At 49.2% G+C, this 22,500-nt stretch overlaps 1 protein-coding gene and 1 pseudogene across 1 annotated transcript in view; both read left to right on the top strand.

Moving 5' to 3' along the window:
- LOC143287180 (uncharacterized) overlaps positions 1-10,271 on the top strand; it is a 16,977-nt pseudogene extending 6,706 nt beyond the window's left edge.
- LOC143287612 (tripartite motif-containing protein 2-like) overlaps positions 1-22,500 on the top strand; it is a 156,174-nt gene that overhangs the window by 87,068 nt on the left and 46,606 nt on the right. The gene's annotated exons all lie outside the window — the stretch shown is intronic.

The following is a 22,500-nucleotide window of genomic DNA, read 5'->3' on the forward strand; positions in this document are numbered from 1 at the left end:
TAAAAGTATAGCAGCACGCAAAGAAGGCAGCTGGCTGTGTGTTTGGTCCCTTGAACAAAGTGAAAAAAAGAAGAAAGAGAGAGAGAGGAAAAAAAAGAAAAGGAAGAAGTGTGTCCAGAGAGGGAAGGAGGGGGTGAGGGCAGAAATAGCAACTCTTTCGGCTGACGTCAGATTGTTGGGGGCCACTGGCGTGTGTGTGTGTGTGTGTGTGTGTGCGCGCGCGCGCGTGTGTGAGTGAGTGCGCGCGCGCGCGCGCGTGTGTGTGAGTGAGTGCGTGCATGCCTGTGTGTGTGAGTGCGTGCGTGTGTGTGTGTGTGTGAGTGCGTGCGTGCGTGAGTGAGTGAGTGCGTGCGTGAGTCAGTGAGTGAGTGAGTGCGTGTGTGTGTGTGTGTGTGTGTGTGTGTGTGTGTGTGTGTGTGTGTGTGTGTGTGTGTGTGTCTCCAAACCTGGGTGATTGTGATTCGTCCTCATATTATTACTGGTACATACGTGGGCGTAAATTATATATCCTACACACATTCTCGGTGTCATTGAAAACTCCAGATAGTCCGACTGAATTCACGGCAGGAGGGGGTGGGGAAGCTTATAAACCAACACATTGAGATTATTAGTAGGCTCATATATATATATATATATATATAGAGAGAGAGAGAGAGAGAGAGAGAGAGAGACGTGCAGAACACGTTAGTGGTGGATGAACTCTGGTTGTCTACACTTGTTCTTTGCTTCGTTTTTTTTTTTTTTGCTGTAAGCTGTGGGATAGACGAGAGATAACAAAGACAAGAACAGGTTATAGATGTTGAACACCCGGTTTTGGGGGTTTTTTTGTGTGTGTGTGTTGTGTTTTGTGTACGTGTTGGTCAGTATCAGTATCAGTAGCTCAAGGAGGCGTCACTGCGTTCGGTCAAATCCATATACGCTACACCACATCTGCCAAGCAGATGCCTGACCAGCAGTGTAATCTAATGCACTTAGTCAGGCCATGGGGGGGTGGTGGGGGGGGGGGGGGGGGGGGGGGGGGGTGAGTGTTCCCTTTCTCTGTTACTGACCTGCCAGTGTGTCTACCTGTCTCTCTCTTTTTCTCTCAAGACCACACACACACACACACACACACACACACACACACACACACTACTCCCCCCCCCCCCCCCCCCACACACACACCCACCCCGATCCTGCGGCAGTGATTCTTCTTCAGCGACGACACACGGGATCTGCAGTGTCGAACTGTGGACACCTGTTCTGACGCGGACCGGTTCTAATTGATAATTAATTAACCGCACTGTGCACCACACGACCTGCTCAGCGCCAACTGGTTTAATCTGCCACTGTACCTCATCATCACCACAGAGATGTAGGCAGGGAGGAGGGTGGGGGTGGGGGTTGCTGAACCACAAGTTGAGTGGGGGGCTGGGGGGTGTGGGTGGGGGGACGGGGGCGGTGTGAGCGGGGTGGTGTGGTGTAGATTATGACACGTGTCCTCAATAGCAGCCGCTACCGTATACAGCGAGCGGGACGGCCGCTCCACTCAAAGACCAATCAAGCTGGAACGTTGGGTTTTGTTGTTGTTGATGTTTAGAGTCGTTTGGGAAATGTTGATACAATGGGGTGGTTGAGTGTGTGTGTGTGTGTGTGTGTGTGTGTGTGTGTGTGTGTCTCTCTCTCTCCATCTCTGTCTGTCTCTCTCACTGTCTCGGTCTCTTTCTCTCTGTCTGTCTCTCTCTGTGTCTCTGTCTATATGTGTATATATGATGGATTGATGGATAGATTTTGTTTTTTAAACAAAGACGAAGAGGTGGAGGGGGAGAAAGGAGAAAAAGACGAGGAAGAAAACAAAGCTTGTGTATCATTAAATGGAAGAGTCTGCACAAGAACTGTGCCTTTTGTATCATGGTTGGCAACTGGCTTGCACCAGCAGTGTGTGTGGGGGTGGGGGTGGGGGTTTCATCGATCCGTTGCCCAGACGAAGTGGAGCCGTGCCAAACTACGTGTCAGCTTATTAAAGAGAGAGGGGGGGGGGGGGGGGGATGGGTGAGGGTGGTGGTGGCGGCGATGATGATGGTGGTGGTGATGGTAGTGGTGGTGATGATGATGGTGGTGGTGGTGATGATGATGATGATGACGGTGGTGATAGTGATGGTGATGATGATGGTGGTGGTAGAGGTGATGGTGGTGGTGGTGATGATGATGATTATGGTGGTGCTGGTGGTGGTGATGGGGGGGGGGGGGGGGCTGTTCAGGAGATGAAAGATGGGAATCCGGCCATCATCATCATCATCAGTATCATTATTGTTATTATTATTGTTATCATTATCATTACTCTTGTTGTTCTTCTTGTCATTATTATTCTCACAGACCGGAAGCTGTAAGGGCGCCAGTGTGGTGCCACAGAACTCCGTCACTACATTGATAACAGGCACCATTAGGGGACAGGGGGGGTTGTGGGGGGGGGGGGGAGCAGGTCAGGTGTGGGGGGGGGGGGGGGGGGGGGGGTGAGACAGGATGGCTCATGTCACATCTCTGCATGCAGGTACTCGACTCTTTCGACCTGTCCAACGAAGTGTTGGGGGCCTACCAGGCAGGTAGGCAGGAGGGGGGGGGGGGGGGAGAAAAGATAAGGACCTCGTGCTGTTTGTCTTGTTGCGCGGCAACGTCCTTTATGACGGCCACCGTTTTCCACCAGTCAATGCCTGGCTGTAGGAGAGGACACCCCAGTAGTTACAAATCAGACAGGTGGTTTTTTTTGTTTTTTTTTTTCTTCATTATATATATATGTATATATATATATATATATATATATATATATATATAGAGAGAGAGAGAGAGAGAGAGAGAGAGTGTAATGATTTATTTCATTCTATTTTTAGGGTTTGGGGGACAGGGAGGTTTGGGGCGGGGGGGGGGGGGGTTACCAACCTTGTGCATACGCGCGCGCATGCATGCACACACACACACACACACACACACAAAAGACAGGAGCATATGTATCTCAGTGGTCTGGAGCATAGACATGTATCTCAGTGGTCTGGAGCATAGACATGTATCTCAGTGGTCTGGAACATAGACATGTCAACATGTATCTCTGTGGTCTGGAACATAGACATGTCAGCATGTATCTCAGTGGTCTGGAGCGTAGACATGTATCTCAGTGGTCTGGAACATAGACATGTCAACACGTATCTCAGTGGTCTAGAGCATAGACATGTCAACACGTATCTGAGTGGTCTGGAACATAGACATGTCAACACGTATCTGAGTGGTCTGGAACATAGACATGTCAACACGTATCTCACTGGTCTGGAACATAGACATGTCAGCATGTATCTCAGTGGTCTGGAACATAGACATGTCAACACGTATCTCAGTGGTCTAGAGCATAGACATGTCAACACGTATCTCAGTGGTCTGGAACATAGACATGTCAACACGTATCTCAGTGGTCTAGAGCATAGACATGTCAACACGTATCTCAGTGGTCTGGAACATAGACATGTCAACACGTATCTCAGTGGTCTGGAACATAGACATGTCAGCATGTATCTCAGTGGTCTGGAACATAGACATGTCAACACGTATCTCAGTGGTCTAGAGCATAGACATGTCAGCATGTATCTCAGTGGTCTGGAGCATAGACATGTCAACACGTATCTCAGTGGTCTGGAGCATAGACATGTCAACACGTATCTCAGTGGTCTAGAGCATAGACATGTCAGCATACATCTCAGTGGTCTGGAGCATAGACATGTCAACATGTATCTCAATGGTCTGGAGCATAGACATGTCAACATGTATCTCAGTGGTCTGGAACATAGACATGTCAACACGTATCTCAGTGGTCTGGAACACAGACATGTCAACATGTATCTCAGTGGTCTGGAACATAGACATGTCAACACGTATCTCAGTGGTCTGGAACATAGACATGTCAGCATGTATCTCAGTGGTCTGGAACATAGACATGTCAACACGTATCTCAGTGGTCTAGAGCATAGACATGTCAACACGTATCTCAGTGGTCTAGAGCATAGACATGTCAGCATGTATCTCAGTGGTCTGGAACATAGACATGTCAACACGTATCTCAGTGGTCTAGGAACACAGACATGTCAGCATGTATCTCAGTGGTCTGGAACATAGACATGTCAACACGTATCTCAGTGGTCTGGAACATAGACATGTCAGCATGTATCTCAGTGGTCTGGAACATAGACATGTCAACACGTATCTCAGTGGTCTAGAGCATAGACATGTCAGCATGTATCTCAGTGGTCTGGAACATAGACATGTCAGCATACATCTCAGTGGTCTGGAACATAGACATGTCAGCATACATCTCAGTGGTCTGGAGCGATGAATGTTGTATGTGGTTTCTCCACGCCTGAACCACTGAGCTGAAAAGTGGCCTCAGCTGTTCTGTCTGTCTGAACTTTTCTGAAAGAGCGGTTCTGTCTGAGCTGTTCTGTTCGTCTGACCTGTTCTGTACGTCTTAGCTGTTCTGTCTGAGTTGTTCTGTCTGTTTGAGCTGTCCTGTCTGTCTGAGTTCTATCTGTCTGAGCTGTTCTGTCTGTCTGTCTGAGTCCTGTCCGTCTGAGCTATCCTGTCTGTCTGGCCTGTTCTGTCTCAGCTGTCCTGTCTGTCTGAGCTGTGCTGTCTGACCTGTTGTGTCTGAGCTGTCCTGTCTGTCTGTCTGACCTGTTGTGTCTGAGCTGTTCTATCTATCTGACCTGTTCTGTCTGAGCTGTTCTATCTCTCTGACCTGTTCTGTCTGAGCTGTTCTATCTCTCTGACCTGTTGCGTCTGAGCTGTTCTATATGTCTGAGCTGTTCTGTCTGTCTGACCTGTTCTATCTCTCTGACCTGTTGTGTCTGAGCTGTCCTGTCTGTCTGTCTCTCTGACCTGTTCTGTCTGAGCTGTTCTGTCTGTCTGACCTGTTCTGTCTGACCTGTTCTATCTCTCTGACCTGTTGTGTCTGAGCTGTTCTATATGTCTGAGCTGTTCTGTCTGTCTGACCTGTTCTATCTCTCTGACCTGTTGTGTCTGAGCTGTCCTGTCTGTCTGTCTCTCTGACCTGTTCTGTCTGAGCTGTTCTATCTGTCTGACCTGTTCTGTCTGAGCTGTTCTATCTCTCTGACCTGTTCTGTCTGAGCTGTTCTGTCTGAGCTGTTCTATCTCTCTGAGCTGTTCTATCTCTCTGAGCTGTTCTGTCTGTCTGTCTGACTTGTTCTGTCTGAGCTGTACTATCTCTCTGACCTGTTCTGTCTGAGCTGTTCTATCTGTCTGACCTGTTCTGTCTGAGCTGTTCTCTCTGACCTATTCTGTTTAAGCTGTTCTGTCTGTCTGAGCTGTTCTATCTCTCTGACCTATTCTGTTTAAGCTGTTCTATCTGTCTGAGCTGTTCTATCTGTCTGAACTATTCTGTCTGAGCTGTTCTATCTCTCTGACCTATTCTGTTTAAGCTGTTCTGTCTGTCTGAGCTGTTCTATCTGACGTGTTCTGTCTGAGCTGTTCTGTATGAGCTGTTCTATCTCTGAGCTGTTCTGTCTGTCTGAGCTGATTACCCCGAATTCCTGTCCACGGCTTGATGCAGTGTGTTGCGTTGGTCCGCTTTCTGAAGTTGTTTTTCAAGGTTTGCGTGACCACTCGCGTTGCGGCCCGCTTCCAGTGGTGTCCAGTTTGATGGGATTGATTCTCGGCCTCGCGTCCGTTGTTCCCGTGACATGCTGAAAGCGATCAACTAACACCCCCACCCCCCTGCCCCACCCCCGCCCCCCTCTTTGTGGTCGGTTCCGTTGATTCAGACAAGGGTTGCTTGGCTGGTGTCCATGACCAGTTTCCACATGATGCCGAGGTGTCTTCTCTTCTCTCGTGTGTATAACACGTGCATTCATAACAGTTCTGAGCTCTGTCTTTCACTTTCTCTGTGTCTTGTCTTCCTGTTTCTGTCTCTCTACTCTCCACTCCCCCCCCCACCCACCCACCCCCATCTCTCTCTCTCTCCTCTCTTTCCCCCAGATGCAGAAAACCACCACCACCACCACCATCCTCTACTCACACCCTATTTTGTTTTTCGTTTTGTTTTGGGTTTTTTTTTTTGTGTGTGTGTGCTTCTGATTCTCTGAAGACACAGCAGCCAATGTATATCTCACGCTGCCAGACCCAGGAGGTAACGAGGAAAGCCGCTCTCTTACCCCCTAACCATCCCCCCCACCCCACCCCCAAACCCCCCACACCCCCATCACATCTCTCGCTTCCATCCCCACCCCCCTGACCCCCACCCTCCTCACCCCCACCCCCCTCACCCTCCTCACCGTCACACGGGAAGGAAGCCCGGACTACTGACGTCACTCACGGTGAAAAATCGAACCTGGGGGAGGTGGGGGATGAACGTGCATTTGTGGAGGCCCGCTGCTGCTCTGCCTGAGAATCTTGAAGACTGTACACACAGGGCTTCACAGTCTGGGTCTCTCTGCCAGAGGGTTGGTGGGGTGCGGGGGAAGGAGGGGGAGGGAGCCAGACTCGCTTGAAAATATGCGAATGAAGAAAGTGATGGACACGTGGAAATTCAAATGGATGATGTACAGCTATGTGCTGGCCTGGCATGGAGCTATCACTGAAAGAAACAGGAAAAGTCAAATGGATGATGTACAGCTATGTGCTGGCCTGGCATGGAGCTATCACTGAAAGAAACAGGAAAAGTCAAATGGATGATGTACAGCTATTTTCTGGCCTGGCATGGAGCTATCACTGAAAGAAACAGGAAAAGTCAAATGGATGATGTACAGCTATGTGCTGGCCTGGCATGGAGCTATCACTGAAAGAAACAGGAAAAGTCAAATGGATGATGTACAGCTATGTGCTGGCCTGGCATGGAGCTATCGCTGAAAGAAAAAGGAAAAGTCAAATGGATAATGTACAGCTATGTGCTGGCCTGGCATGGAGCTATCACTGAAAGAAACAGGAAAAGTCAAATGGATAATGTACAGCTATGTGCTGGCCTGGCATGGAGCTATCGCTGAAAGAAAAAGGAAAAGTCAAATGGATAATGTACAGCTATGTGCTAGCTTCATGTAAAGCTATCACTGAAGAACGTAGGAAAAGTCAAATGGGTTATATATAGCTAAGTGCTAGTTTGGCATGTGGCTATCACTGAAGAACATAGGAAAAGTCAAATGGATTATATATAGCTAAGTGCTAGCATGGCATGGAGCTATCGCTGAAAGAAAAGGAAACGTCAAATGGATAATGTAAAGTGCTAGTTTCATGTGGAGTTGTCACTGAAGAACATAGAAAAAGTCAAATGGACAATGTAAAGTGCTAGTTTCATGTGGAGCTATCACTGTAGTTTCAGTTTCAGTAGCTCAAGGAGGCGCCACTGCGCTCGGACAAATCCATATAGGCTACACTACATCTGCCAAGCAGATGCCTGACCAGCAGCGTAACCCAACACACTTAGTCAGGCCTTGAGATGAACTGAAGAACATAGGAAAAGTCAAATGGATGATACATAACGAAGTACTAACTTGTCACTGTCTGCACACATTTTGACGTGGAAGATTAGGTGTCGGGGTGGGGAAGAATATCTACCCGGATGCGAAGATTCCGGGATTGGAACTCAGGTCCCTGAGATAGAAAGCACAGCGCTCTATGACCCACTGGGCTGTCGGTGTGGACACAGCCACCTTTCATGTCGGAGGTTGTTGGGGGGAAAGTCCTCACAGGGCTGTGGATACCGGGCCAGTCGGTATCTGACTTTCTCACCGGCAGTGCTGTCCAAGACGTTGTGAGAAAGTAGCATTTGGCTGATGACGCTAAACCTCTTTGCTTTGTTGTCCGTGGGGCTTGGAGCCAGGATCGGCGTCAGGAGTGACGTGTATGACGTCACCTATTTGTCACGTGGTCTGCCACAGGCGGCCCCAAATCAGCTCATGCTGCATTGTGCATCGAAAGTGGTCTTTTCTGTCTGCATGTCGGAGTGTGTGTTGTTCGTCGTTCTCTCTCTCTGTGGTTTGTGTGAATGTATGTGCGTATGTTTGTGTGTGTGTGTGTGTGTGTGTGTGTGTGTGTGTGTGTGTGTGTGTGTGTGTGTGTGTGTGTGTGTGTGTGTGTGAAACAGACGACGAAAAGAGATGGCAGTGAACCGAACAACAACGAACCGGAAAATTCTCCATTTCTTTTCACGTGGTGAAGAATGAAGTCGAGGGTGACCACGATGTTTCAGAAACCCGAACATAAACCCAAACCCAGCAGGAATGGAGAACTGTTTGGGAACGTTGTTTATAATACATAACATACATTGTCTCCATGCGATGGTAGGCTGGTTTGCATTAAGAGGACTAGACATGTGGGTCAAGTGTCCGCAGCATGCAGTCATATATATACATATATTTTATTTAGAATTCATTTATTTTGTTGGTTGGTGTGTTGGCTGCCTAGCTGGTTGATTGGTTACTTATTTTGCTTGGCGATCGCGGGCAAATATAAAAATGACCAAGGTCAACAACAAGAGGGAGTGTTCTTGTCACTGCCCGCGCGCGTAAGGCCTGCGACAAACTTCTGTCTTGTTTTAACATAGTTATTATCAGTATGGCGTATCTAGGTGGTGGTGGTTGTTTTGTTTTTGTTGTTGTTTTGTTGTTTTTTGATAATAAAAACGGGGTGGGGGGGAGGGGGGGGGGGGGGTTAAGGTCCCATCGCCTTTTGCGGCCATCAGGTCAGTGAATTCCTGTACAAGAATGTCCAGGGCTGGGCATAGGAAGACAGGGGCTCAATCCACTCCTACCGTCGTTTGGACTTTCCCCGACCTAAGTCAGGTACCCATTCACACCTGGGTGGAGTGAGTGATGAAAATCGGAGTTGCCGGGTGTCTTTCCCCAAAGGGACACACACAGCACCATGCCGAAACAGGCCACGCGAACCTTGATCACTGGTGAACACTGAATCACAAGTCCCAACTCCGACCACCAATCGACTCTGCCAACACGGCGCCTCCTTCGTCTGTGGCATGTCAAGGCGAACAGTGAATAGTTTCCCTGCATGTGTCCTCCTCTTCAGCGGCGCTTTGTTCCTCGCCGTCACATCCTTTTCCGCCATCATGACCGCGACAGAAAGGAAGGAACTCCTTTGTGATGATGTGGCTGCTCTGACGGAGATCAGGACGTGCACGTTATTACTATCACAAGAGGCAAAATAGGTATTTTAAGGTGTACACCATTAGTAACGTCAAACCTGTTTTAATTACTAAAATTAAAAAGGCTGGGTTTGGCAAGAATCGCATCCTGGTTTACCACAATTGACCAATAAATGTCATACTGTAAATGCCGGGCAGTATAAGTCCCAATACAAACATGTCAAACTCAGAGGTTAAGCGAACTACAGCAGGTCCACAGTCCATGGTCCTTTCCCGTGATATTACCACCAGCTCCGTTCATCATGTCCGTGCGTGGTATCGGGGAGCAAGTCACGTGTGGATCACTTACCAGAACACCCAGAGCACGTGTCACTTACCAGAACACCCAGAGCACGTGTCACTTACCAGAGTACCCAGAGAGCACGTGTGACCTACCAGACTACCTAGAGCACGTGTGACTTACCAGAGTACATAGAGCACGTGTGACTTACCAGAGTATCCAGAGCATGTGTGACTTACCAGAGTACATAGAGCACTTGTGACTTATCAGAGTACCCAGAGCATGTGTGACTTACCAGAGTATCCAGAGCACATGTGACTTACCAGAGTACATAGAGCACGTGTGACTTACCAGAGTATCCAGAGCACGTGTGACTTACCAGAGTACATAGAGCACTTGTGACTTATCAGAGTACCCAGAGCATGTGTGACTTACCAGAGTACCTAGAGCATGTATGACTTACCAGAGTGCCTAGAGCACGTGTCACTTACCAGAGTACCCAGAGAGCACGTGTCACTTACCAGAGTGCCTAGAGCACGTGTCACTAACCAGAGTACATAGAGCACGTGTCACTTACCAGAGTACATAGAGCACGTGTCACTTACCAGAGTGCCTAGAGCACGTGTCACTTACCAGAGTACATAGAGCACGTGTCACTTACCAGAGTACCAACACATGTGACTTACCAGAGTACCCAGAGCACGTGTCACTTACCAGAGCACCCAGAGCACGTGTGACTTACCAGAGTACCTAGAGCACGTGTCACTTACCAGAGTACATAGAGCACGTGTGACTTCAGCAGATATCAGAGCGGTGCACCTCTGTGCTAGCTGTCTAGCCTCGTTATCCGTGTCTGATAGTTGAGGCGGACGACCGGAAGTTCGCAGGGGGCTTGGGGAGGGGGGCGGGGGGTTGAGGGGGGGGGGGGGAGCGGGTTATTTCCCTTCCCGCCAGCTGGTAGCGATTCTTCCTCCCCCTCGACTACTACCAAGCTACCCAACACGGCTCGGTTCCACAGGTGACTGTGACCTTTTTGTGTGCGTGCCACGGTGTATAGTGAGGAGGCCAGGGCAGGAAGTGTTACAGCGGTGTACCTGCAGGGGGCTGGCGGCCTACTGTCATATGTAGGCCGGGTTTTTTTTTCTTTGATTTTTGTTTTGTTTTGTTTTGTTTTTTGTTGTTGTTTTTTTCGTGTGAGGTTGTTGTGGTTTTTCTTTGTTTTTTTGTTTTTTTGTTTTTGTGTGTGTGTGTGTGTGTGTGTGTGTGTGTGTGTGTAAACTTCCGGTCATTGCCTTACGTTCTGGAACAGTCTTATTGTTTTGCGGGTTTTCTTTTCTTTCCTTGTCGTTTTCTTCTGCTGTATATAGACACCACACACACACACACACACACACACACACACACACACACACACACACACACAGAGGGGGAGTGGAGGAGGGGGGGTGTCTCATGAATTAATTTGATGTGTTTTTTTTATGTTAGAGCACAGTCAGTATGTGCTGTAACCTTGTTCCTGCTCGACCTGTGTTTTGATATGAATTTTGATCTGTATTTTGTACTTCATGAGTTCTGATTATCAAAGATAAAGAGAGAGCGAGAGAGAGAGAGAGAGAACTCTCCCCACCCCCCTTCCCTTATGTTGTGTGTTTTGTTGTTGTTTGGTTGGTTGTGGGTTTTTGTTGTTGGTTTTGGTGGTGGTGGTGGTGGTGGTGGTGTGTGTGTGTGTGTGTGTGAAGGTGGAAACTAATTAACATCAGTTCTCCACCCGTTGACGGGAAAACAAACACAACGGTGTGTTCCTGGCAGTGTTTGGTTTGGGGGGCATTGGCCAGGAACAGCTGGCTGTGTGTGTGTGTGTGTGTGTGTGTGTGTGTGTGTGTGTGTGTGTGAGTGTGTGTGTGTGTGTGTGTGTGTGTGTGTGTGTGTGTGAGTGAGTGAGTGTTGATCTTGATAGCAGAATTAGCTTTTTTTCTGTTCCTGCCGTGAGTGTGTGTTGTTGGTGCTGCCCCTGCTGCAGCTCCTGTTGTTGGCCCGTCTGCCTCTCCGATCAATATCACGGCATTGTTTCTGGAGTGGGGGTGGTGGTGGATGAAGACTCCTGTTTCAAAGAACACCCTCTTCCCCTTCAAGACCTCCCGCTCCCCCTCACACACCCCGACCGCCTCCCCCCCCCCCTCTCCCCCACTCCCACATTGGCTCCACGTCACGGACGTTCCGGTGTGCTGTTTTTTGGGGTTGTTTTTTTTGCTGACCCAAGCCTATTGCTTTGTGACGTGAGAGACTTGAAGGCCTCTTTAGGCAGCTTGCCTGCAAGGAGTTGGTTGTTTGTGACGTGTTGTGGTGGGGCCGAGGGGCGGGGCAGGCCAAACAGGCTGGAACCGGAACCGGAAGGATAGAGGAGAGGGGGTGTCGGTGAGGGAGGGAGGAAGGGAGGGGGCCACTGTGCGGTGCGGTGTGGAGGGAGGTCTGTGCCATAAGAACAACAGGTCAGTCCGTCTCTCAGTGCTTGTGCCCTGCGTTGATTGATTGGCAGTTTACGTCGTTGTTGCTGTTGTTGTTGTTGGTGGTGGTGGTGGTGGTTGGTTGTTGGTGGTGATGGTTGTGGTGGTTGGTGGTGGTGGTAGTGGTTGGTGGTGGTGATGGTGGTAGTGGTTGGTGGTGGTGGTGGTGCATGGTGGTGGTTGGTGGTTGTGGTTGGTGGTGGTTGTGGTGCACGGTGGTGGTTGGTGGTGGTGGTGGTAGTGGTTGGTGGTTGGTTGGTTGTTGTTGGTGGTGGTGGTGGTTGGTTGTTGGTGGTGATGGTTGTGGTGGTAGTGGTGGTGGTGGCTGGTTGTGGTGGTGGTGGTAGTGGTTGGTGGTGGTGGTTGTGGTGCATGGTGGTGGATGGTGGTGGTGGTGGTAGTGGGTGGTGGTGGTGGTTGTGGTGCATGGTGGTTGGTTGGTGATGGTGGGTTGTGGTGGTTGTTGGTAGTGGTTTAACAACAACAGTCAGTTCAGTGGTCTCCAAGAAAGTTGATTGAAAGCAGAGAAAGGGCTGGACGATAACGTTCAAGTTACGGACACACGCAGACGTAGCAGCATGTTCACACTGGACAATACCGCAAGGCGGATAGTTCGCCACCTCTGTGGTCTCAGCGTATTATATGCTGCAGTGTGTGTGTGTGTGTGTGTGTGTGTGTACGTGTGTGTGTGTGTGTGTGTGTGTGTGTGCGTGCGTGGGTACGTGTATGTGTGTGTGTAATTGTGTGTATGTGTGTGTGTGTGTGTGTGATGTTATCACACGGCGGTGGACAGTTGTACGTAAGGTCACCGGGCGGTCAGGCAGGTATACATATCTATCGGTAAAGTCAGGGTAATAACAGTGGACAGGGTGTGTCGCCCCTAGACACGGGGGTGGGGGGTGCTGTGGGTAGCACCACCACCACTGTCGAGTTTACCTTTAAGTTTATAACGGGCTTTATCCACACACCCCCCCCCCCCCCATCCCCCCCGCTCCTTGAAATTTCATGGCTTCCCGAGTAAGCGTCTTGTTGCTGCTATTCTCAGTGCTCATTAAAAAGACACGCGTGGACCTGTATCATTCTCCCCGTACACTGAACGCCAGTTAAACCGCCTGACGTACTGAACTTAACGGCCCGGGGGGTGGGGGGTAGGGGTGGACTCCACCCTTCCCAGTCCCCCCTCCCTAGTCCCCCCCCCCCTCCCTCCTTCCTTCCTTCCCTCCCACTCACCGAACATCGTCCATGTATTTATAAAGATATCACCGCTACCTCCACAAGTGAAACCACTACTATACCCCGAGAAGACGCAGGTACCTTAGTCTTTAAGGGGCAAAAGTCATGAGGTCGTTAATCTCTCAACTCGGCGACACGTCCTGCCTGTGCTTGTTTCCGACACTGACTGAGTTCTTTACACTGAAAGCTAGGGGGCTGGCCTGGCCGGGGAGGTATAGCTATTGAACAAACTGGGTGCCTTGTGTTTGGTCGCCAGGGCGTGCTGTTGAAGGTATCTGTGGGTTCTGAACTCGGTCACATTGAACATTGACCAGGTGGACCATCTGAAAGCTGTCTGGTGCTTGTGGTCAATAGAATATATACCAGTAACTCCATCTGCATGGGGGTGGGGGATATATATATATATATATATATATGTGTGTGTGTGTGTGTGTGTTTATGTGTGTGTGTGTGTGTGTGTGTGTGTGTGTGTGTGTGTGTGTGTGTGTGTGTGTGTGTGTGTGTGTGTGTGTTGTTTTTTCCCCGAGGCAGTCGGAGTTCCTGGTAAGAATTGTAGAGTAGACGGTGGTTTGAACTGTTTGTAGTGGTGCCGGTTTTTACGTATTTGATCTTCCGCGTGCGTATACACACGAAGGGGGTTCAGGCACTAGCAAGTCTGCACGTATGTTGACGTGGGAGATGGGAAAAATCTCCACCCTTTACCCACCAGGCGCCACCGAGATTCGAACCCGGGACCCCCAGATTGAAAGTCCAATGCTTTAACCATTTTCGACACTGCATAAGAATACAATTGTTGCAGAAGACGGTTCTTTTTTTCTTTTTGGGGGGTGGGGGGGGGGAGCGGGGGTGGATTGGGTGGTGGTGGTTTTAAATCTAAGGAAATTACATCTTCAGCGTGGACGGACATGGAAATGAAAGGAGTGAGGTGACTCGGCATCCAGTTGTTTACACGCACTGCCAGCCTGGGAAACTGGGGGTCTGTTGTGGGTCATGGACTCCGGAAATGAAGACTGCCTCACATGTGGAAGACATCGGAAATTTGAAATTGATCTGGCGCAGGAAGTGGAGCGTTTTTGGGTGGTGTCCGGTCTTTAGATGTCTGCACTGTCGGTCACACAGTCACGTGGAAGGGGCCAGTTAGTGTGACCTTGTGGATGTTGGCTAAAACAGGGAGGCGATGTCCAGTGAAATAGGGATGGGAAGAGAGGGACGCTTCCAGCAGAGAGGAATGAACCTGATTGTGTGTGTATGTGTGTGTGTTGGAGGTGGGATGGACCTGATTGTGTGTGTATGTGTGTGTGTTGGGGGTGGGATGGACCTGATTGTGTGTGTATGTGTGTGTGTTGGGGGTGGGATGGACCTGATTGTGTGTGTATGTGTGTGTGTTGGGGGTGGGATGGACCTGATTGTGTGTGTATGTGTGTGTGTTGGGGGTGGGATGGACCTGATTGTGTGTGTATGTGTGTGTGTTGGGGGTGGGATGGACCTGATTGTGTGTGTATGTGTGTGTGTTGGGGGTGGGATGGACCTGATTGTGTGTGTATGTGTGTGTGTTGGGGGTGGGATGGACCTGATTGTGTGTGTATGTGTGTGTGTTGGAGGTGGGATGGACCTGATTGTGTGTGTATGTGTGTGTGTTGGGGGTGGGATGGACCTGATTGTGTGTGTATGTGTGTGTGTTGGGGGTGGGATGGACCTGATTGTGTGTGTATGTGTGTGTGTTGGGGGTGGGATGGACCTGATTGTGTGTGTATGTGTGTGTGTTGGGGGTGGGGGGTGGGATGGGGGGGGGGTATTGTTGGTTCGTTCCGTTCGGGTGATAACAGGGAAGGTTTGCAGACTTACTTTCGTCAGATTTTCGTGGAGGTTCCCCTGTTATTAATTTGTTTGTTTGTTTTTTGTTTTTTTTTAGCGAGAACCGCGTGCCCATGCACGTCTCCCATTTCCTGTTTTATTCCAGGTCACGGAAAGGCTGACATTTCGTCGTGGAAATCGGTGTTCTGGCGAAAGGATTTTGAACAATTTTGGTGACTTTTTTTTTTTCTCCAAATTTACAAGATATATTTGGTTTTATGACTATACCTATTATTTGCTTTAGTTTTCTATGTTTACTTTACGCTGAGCGTGTTTCTTGTCACATTTCTGCCGTTACGTTTACGAACTGAACTGATCCATGTATAAACTCTGCCGAAGAGCTGTCTAAACAGAGGCACAGTGCAAACCTTGAAAAGCCAGGTACGGTGGTGGGCTGCCCATAACGTAATATAACCTACTTATCGCTCTGCAAGCGACGAAAGGCCCACCGCGAAAGCGTGCCAGCACACCCTCCCGAATCATGGCCGACAGAGATGACGGTCCCAGTTGAGCAGGGCTGAGGGAGGGCTCCCAGGCTTGACTGGAAAGTCAGAATGAGCGTCTGGTCATTGGGGTCAGACGATAAACCGAGGTCCCGCACGCACTTAGCGCTCCGGAAAAAAAAGAAGAAGGGGAAACAAAAAGAAAAAAGAAAGAACCCTTGGCAACTTAAAGTGTCCTCTGGCAAAATTCTGTGGAACAATTTATTCACCCTGACGGGTGCACAAGTATTATGCGCCTACCAACAATGAAGGCCTGGCTAAAGCGCGTTGGGTTATGCTGCTGGTCAGGCATCTTCATCAGTGGTAGTAGATGGGGTGTGGTTTATATTATGGGATTGTGTCCGAACGAGGTGACACGTCCTTGAGACCCTCTCACCCACCACCGTCTCACACCCCTCCCATCCCACCCCTACCCCACCCACCACTCCTGATCTTCTCTGCAGAAGCTGGCTGTCTTATTCTGTCGACCCCCCCACCCCCAAACCCCACCCCCACCCCCACACCACTCCTGATCTTCTCTGCAGAAGCTGGCTGTCTTATTCTATCGACCCCCCCTCCAACTCCCCCCCCCCCAACCCCACCCCCACACCACTCCTGATCTTCTCTGCAGAAGCTGGCTGTCTTATTCTATCGACACCCCACCCACCCCCACCCACACACACACACACACCCTTTCCCCTCCCCGCCCCGCCCCTCCTCCTCCTCCTATCCCCGTTTGTGGTAGCAGGTGTTGATGAGAACAGCGAGCTCCAGAATTATGAACGACTGATTCCTGGTTTTATTTGGGAAGAGAGGATTGCTTGCTTGGGTCGGGAAGGTGGGGTGGGGGTTGTTGTGGTGGTGGTGGTGGTGGTGGAAAAGCTCCTTTTCTTTCTCCTCTTTACGCGTGTGCTAGCTGCCTCTCTCTGTCTCGGTCTCTGTGTCTCGGTCTCGGTCTCGGTCTCTCTCTCTGCTACTGAACCAGAAATCAATGAAATCTTTCTCCAGAAGAAAGAAACAGAGAGGACGAGAGAGACAGAGACAGAAAAGACTGCGAGAAAGAGACAGAGAGAGGACAGGGCGGTCACGGAGAGAGGTCAGAGTGACCGTGGAGGAGGCGGGGGACCGGGTGGGGAGGGGGGTGAGGGGGCGGGGTGAGGAGGGCCCACAGGCAGAATGAAAAGGAGAAAGGGCAGGTAAACCGACACACCGTCAATTTCCGATAATCGTGATTTTTTGGTTGTGTGTATGTGTGTGTTTGTGTGTGTGTGGGTGTGTGTGTGTGGGTGAGAGAGGAGGGGTGGAGGGTGGAAGTGTGAGTGTGTTTGTGTGAGGGGAGGAGGGGGTGAGATGGGTATATGTGCATGTGTGTATGAGGGGAGAGGGCTGGAGGGGTTGAGATGTGTGTGTGTTATGTGTGTGTATGTGCGTGCGTGTGTGTGTGTGTGTGTGAGAGGGGAGGTGGGGTGAGGTGTGTGTGTGTGTATGAGGGGAGGAGGGGGTAAGGTGTGTATGACTATGTGTTGTGTGTGTATATGTGCGTGCGTGTGTGTGTGTATGTGCGTGCGTGTATGTGTGTGTGTGTGTGTGTGTGTGTGTGTGTGTGTATGTGTGTAAGGAGGAAGGTGAGATAGAAGAGGCGATTTAAGGTGGAGTGAGGAAGTGGGTGTTCAATTTCTGTTCTTTGTTCACACCCCCACTCCCCGTCTGTCGCACTTTCTCTCCATGTCTCTCTGTCTCTCTCTTCACACCCCCACTCCCCGTCTGTCGCACTTTCTCTCCATGTCTCTCTGTCTCTCTCTTCACACCCCCACTCCCCTTCTGTCGCACTTTCTCTCCATGTCTCTCTGTCTCTCTCTTCACACCCCCACTCCCCTCCTGTCGCACTTTCTCTCCATGTCTCTCTGTCTCTCTCTTCACACCCCCACTCCCCTTCTGTCGCACTTTCTCTCCATGTCTCTCTGTCTCTCTCTTCACACCCCCACTCCCCTTCTGTCGCACTTTCTCTCCATGTCTCTCTGTCTCTCTCTTCACACCCCCACTCCCCGTCTGTCGCACTTTCTCTCCATGTCTCTCTGTCTCTCTCTTCACACCCCCACTCCCCTTCTGTCGCACTTTCTCTCCATGTCTCTCTGTCTCTCTCTTCACACCCCCACTCCCCGTCTGTCGCACTTTCTCTCCATGTCTCTCTGTCTCTCTCTTCACACCCCCACTCCCCGTCTGTCGCACTTTCTCTCCATGTCTCTCTGTCTCTCTCTTCACACCCCCACTCCCCGTCTGTCGCACTTTCTCTCCATGTCTCTCTCTGTGTCTCTGTCTCTCTTCACACCCCCACTCCCCTTCTGTCGCAGTTTCTCCCCATCTCTCTCTCTCTCTCTCTCTGTCTCTCTTCACACCCTCACTCCCCTTCTGTCGCAGTTTCTCCCCATCTCTCTCTCTCTCTGTCTCTCTGTCTCTCTTCACACCCTCACTCCCCTTCTGTCGCAGTTTCTCTCCATCTCTCTCTCTCTGTCTCTGTCTCTCTTTACACCCCCACTCCCCTTCTGTCGCAGTTTCTCCCCATCTCTCTCTCTCTCTGTCTCTGTCTCTCTTCACACCCTCACTCCCCTTCTGTCGCAGTTTCTCTCCATCTCTCTCTCTCTCTCTCTGTCTCTCTCTCTTTCACTCTCCTCTCAATATTTTTCTCCCCCTCTCTCACACGCTTGCTTTCACTCTATACCACTGTCTCTCTTTCTCTATCTCTCTCTCATACACAAGCGCGCGCACACGGATGCACGCACGCACGCACGCACGTACGCGTGCGAACACACACTCTCTCTCTCTCGCTTTCAACCAGCACCTTACTTACCTTAACAACCATAACAACACAGCTATAATTAAATATTATCGGTGTATGTCTCTCATACATGTATGAATCACGTCACGTCACGTCACGTCATCACACACAACCAGCTGTTGCCGGTGGGAAACACAGAAAGGAAATGACAACAACAAAAATAAAGGAATATATATATATATATATATATATATATATATATATATATATAATTTTTTTATTTTTTTTATTTATTTTTTTATTTTTTTAAGACTATAGAAAAAAGCAGGTGAAGGTCCGATGTAAAGCACGTGATTCCCACTGCACACGACTGGCGTACACTGCACGTGGCGATTGTTTGTAGGAATTCAAATACATTATTGACTGACTGATGTGGATTCTTATATAGCGCCTATCCGATTGTTTTTAGGAATTAAAATACATTATTGACTGATTGACTGATACGGATACTTATATAGCGCCTATCCTCGGTCGGAGACCAAGCTCTAAGTGCTTTACAAACACGGGGTCATTTACACAACAGGCTGCCTACCTGGGTAGAGCCGACTGATGGCTGCCACTGGGCGCTCATCATTCGTTTCCTGTGTCATTTAATCAGATTTCAGGCACGCAGACATAGACGCTCAGGCAGACATGTAACATTTTACGTGTATGACCCTTTTGTTTATTTACCCTCGCCATGTAGGCAGCCACACTCCGTTTCCAGGGATGTGCATGCTGGGTGTGTTCTTGTCTCTATAACCCACCCGAACGCTGACATGGATTACAGGATCTTTAACGTGCGTATTTGATGTTGTGCGTGCCGTATACACAGGAAGGGGGTTGAGACACTGGCAGGTCTGCACATAATTCTGTTGACCTGGGAGATGGGAACGAGCACTGCATGGTTTAGTTAATCGTCCTTGTGTGCCACCCAACCCCAGTCCGCTAAATAACATGCCAGCTGTGGCGGCGTGTGTGTGTGTGTGTGTGTGTGTGTGTGTGTGCGGGTGCATGCGTGCGTATGTGTGTGTGCGTGTCTGTGGCTGTGGTGTGGGTGTGGGGGTAGTAGCGGGAGTATTTGCTTGTCGTTGCACAGTTTCTGTGGGGGAGGGGGGAGAAGTATATGTCTTTATATCTTACGCGCGCGTTCATGTGCGTGTGCACATCTTCGTGTGCGTGCGTGCGTGCGTGCGTGCGTGTGTGTGTGTGTGTGTGTGTGTGTTGACAGTAACGGAGAGGTTGCAGCAGAGCTGTGAATCAGCTAAATAGTAATTGGGAAGTGATCCCATTATTAGTTGGGTTTTTTTTGGTTGTTTTTTTTAAGTTATCACCATCATTATTATGAAGTGCCCGTACCGATTTGATAATTATAGTCTACTACAGTACTAGGCGCGCGCAGTCTCTCTCTCTCTCTCTGTCTCTCTCTCTGTCTCCCGGTATGACTCATTGAAATGCAGTGGAGGAAACAAAGAGAGAAAAATGGGTTGGACCTGTCAGTATGGTGTTTACACACACCAGCACTATGAGATTTGAGCACGACGTTGTGGTGATAATGAATTACACGAGCCATTTGTATCGACCTCTTGGGTTGGGGGAGGGGAGGGGTGCACGACAAAGACGAATATATATATATATATATATATATATATATATATATATATATATATATATATACAAGTCCGTGCCTGCAAGGGGGTGGTGGTGGAAGGGGTAGGAGGGGGCGGGGGAGGGGGGGTGGCTTGAACTCGGAGGCGCTACCAGTGATTGACAAGGATTGAGAAGTGTACACACACACACACACACACACACACACACACACACACACACACATATATATATATATATATATATATTTGTGTGTGTATGTGTGTGTGTATTTGTTTATATTTTTTATATTCATATACATCTGTTGTCGTGCGACGAGCCATAAACACACAGTTCACACACACGCTTAGGTACACGCACACTTAAGCACACACACACACACACACACACACACGCACGAACCCACCCACTCGCGCACGCGCACGCACTCAAGTGCGAGTGCACACACACACACACACACACACACACACACACACACACAACACACACACACATACATAGACAGTTTTCTATCAAGGGGGAAAAAAAACCAAAAAGACATCCATCCGCCCCCCCTCCATCTCCTCACCTGTAAAAACCCATTCCTGCGCCCACCACTCCCACCCACACAGTGCAGGAACTTGGCCACACCAAACACTCCATACAGTTACCAGTAGCAGATCTAATGACCGGACCTGACCTGACCTGACCGTAGACATACAATACATGCATATAGCCTGTCCGTAAACCTTACATGTACAGGGTGTTGGACTCTCAGTGATGCCCCAACCAATGCCCTTGCCAACACTTGGCCCGTGGCGTTATGATCATTGCTCATCGACCAGCAGTCACTGGTGGTGCAGAGCGAGGCGGGTTTATCGATGACTGCCGAGTGTGTGTGTGTGTGCTGTGAGCATGACGTTCAGTTTGTAGAACCCTCCAGGCAAGTTTCTCTTGTCTGCTGTTGGGCACACCTCTCTCATCCGGCGTTGCCCTTGACATTTTGCATGAAACACAAACATCTGACATGAAAAAAAGGAGATAATATTTAAAAAAAGTAGTTTTTTTCTTGTATTATGGTATGATATGTACAGCAGGTGGTTTTGTTTCACAAGCAAAGATTCGGAATTTGAATAAAAAGCGGTCAGTGGGTACACAAAATATCGACGGATCTCTCTCTGTCTCTGTCTCTTTCTCTCTCTGTCTCTCTCTCTCTCTCTTTCTCTCTCTCTCTATTTCTGTCTCTTTCTCTCTCTGTCTGTCTCTTTCTCTCTCACTCTCTCTGTGTCTCTCTGTCTGTCTCTGTCTCTCTCTATTTCTCTCTTTCTCCGTCTCTTTCTCTGTCTCTTTCTCTCTGTGTCTCTGTCTCTCTCTCTGTGTCTCTCTGTGTGTCTCTATCTCATTTGTATGTCTAACTTATTGGATCCGTTTTTACTGTTTCTCCTTGTTCTTGTTTTTGACTTGTTCTTATTTTCTCTTCATTCACTTTGTTGTGTTTCCTCGTTTGCATTTCTGTTATTTTCTTCTAGTTTGTGTGTATGCATGAATATGTTCATTTCATCCCGTCATGATGGTGACTATAGCTGTTGTATAAGTGATACTGGTGATGGTAGTAGTCATAATAGTATTAATTACTACTGTCGTACGTTGATTTGATAACAACAATGTGGCTTTAGTCATCCGGTTGTCCGACGATACTGATGACACATTTCTCTTCTCCTCCCCCCGCCCCCCATCTCCTCCTCTCTGTCTGTCTCTACCTCTCATCTTTTCTCTCTCCATTCTCCCTCTGCCCCTCTCTGTACCTCTGGCTCTGTCTTTCTCTAACCGGCCCTCTCTCTCTCTCTCTCTCTCTCGCGAGGCACGGCCAACTGTGACCCTGGATGTCTGTCTGACACTAGGGCACGCGCACTTTGTGATACAACGGACGGGGAATGTACTGAACTTTGTTCGTAAAGTGAGAGTGCTGCACTGTTTGTGTTTGTGTCCCCTGTCGGTTAATAAAGGAGTGAGGATGGTGGCGTTTGCTGCTGTCCCAGAATTGAATACCCTCCTTTAATGACTCCACACTGTAGTTGTATGATGAACATTCAGAGCTGCTTTGTGTTTACCTTAAAAAAAGAATTTTTTTAAAAAATTTAAAAAAAGAAAGAAAAAGTGTGACATCGACGTTTACTGGTCATGAAAACTCTGTGTGTGTGTGTGTGTGTGTGTGTGTGTGTGTGTGTTGGGACAGCTAGCATAATTGTAGGTGTGTGTGTGTGTGTGCGCGCGCGCGCGTTTAAAAACTTTGATTACCCAGGAAAAGCCAAAACACTGAAGAGTAGGAGTGACACGTCATTATTTTCTTTGCTGCGTCCGTCTGCCGTTTGATCATGTCTAGAGAAGAATAGAAGGAAGACTGCGCGGTGTTTTCAAGTTGCGCCGTGCAAACACACACACACACACACACACACACACACACACACACACACACACACACACACACACACGCGTGCACACGTACACACACACAGAGAGAGTGGGGAGAGAGAGAGAGAGGAGCAATGACACAGGACTTAGTCATCGTTTGTAACGAAAAGTTTTGTTTCACCGATGTTGAAAAACAAGTGGTCGTT

This window comes from Babylonia areolata, chromosome 11, assembly GCF_041734735.1.
Source record: "Babylonia areolata isolate BAREFJ2019XMU chromosome 11, ASM4173473v1, whole genome shotgun sequence".
Lineage (NCBI taxonomy): Eukaryota > Metazoa > Mollusca > Gastropoda > Neogastropoda > Buccinidae > Babylonia > Babylonia areolata.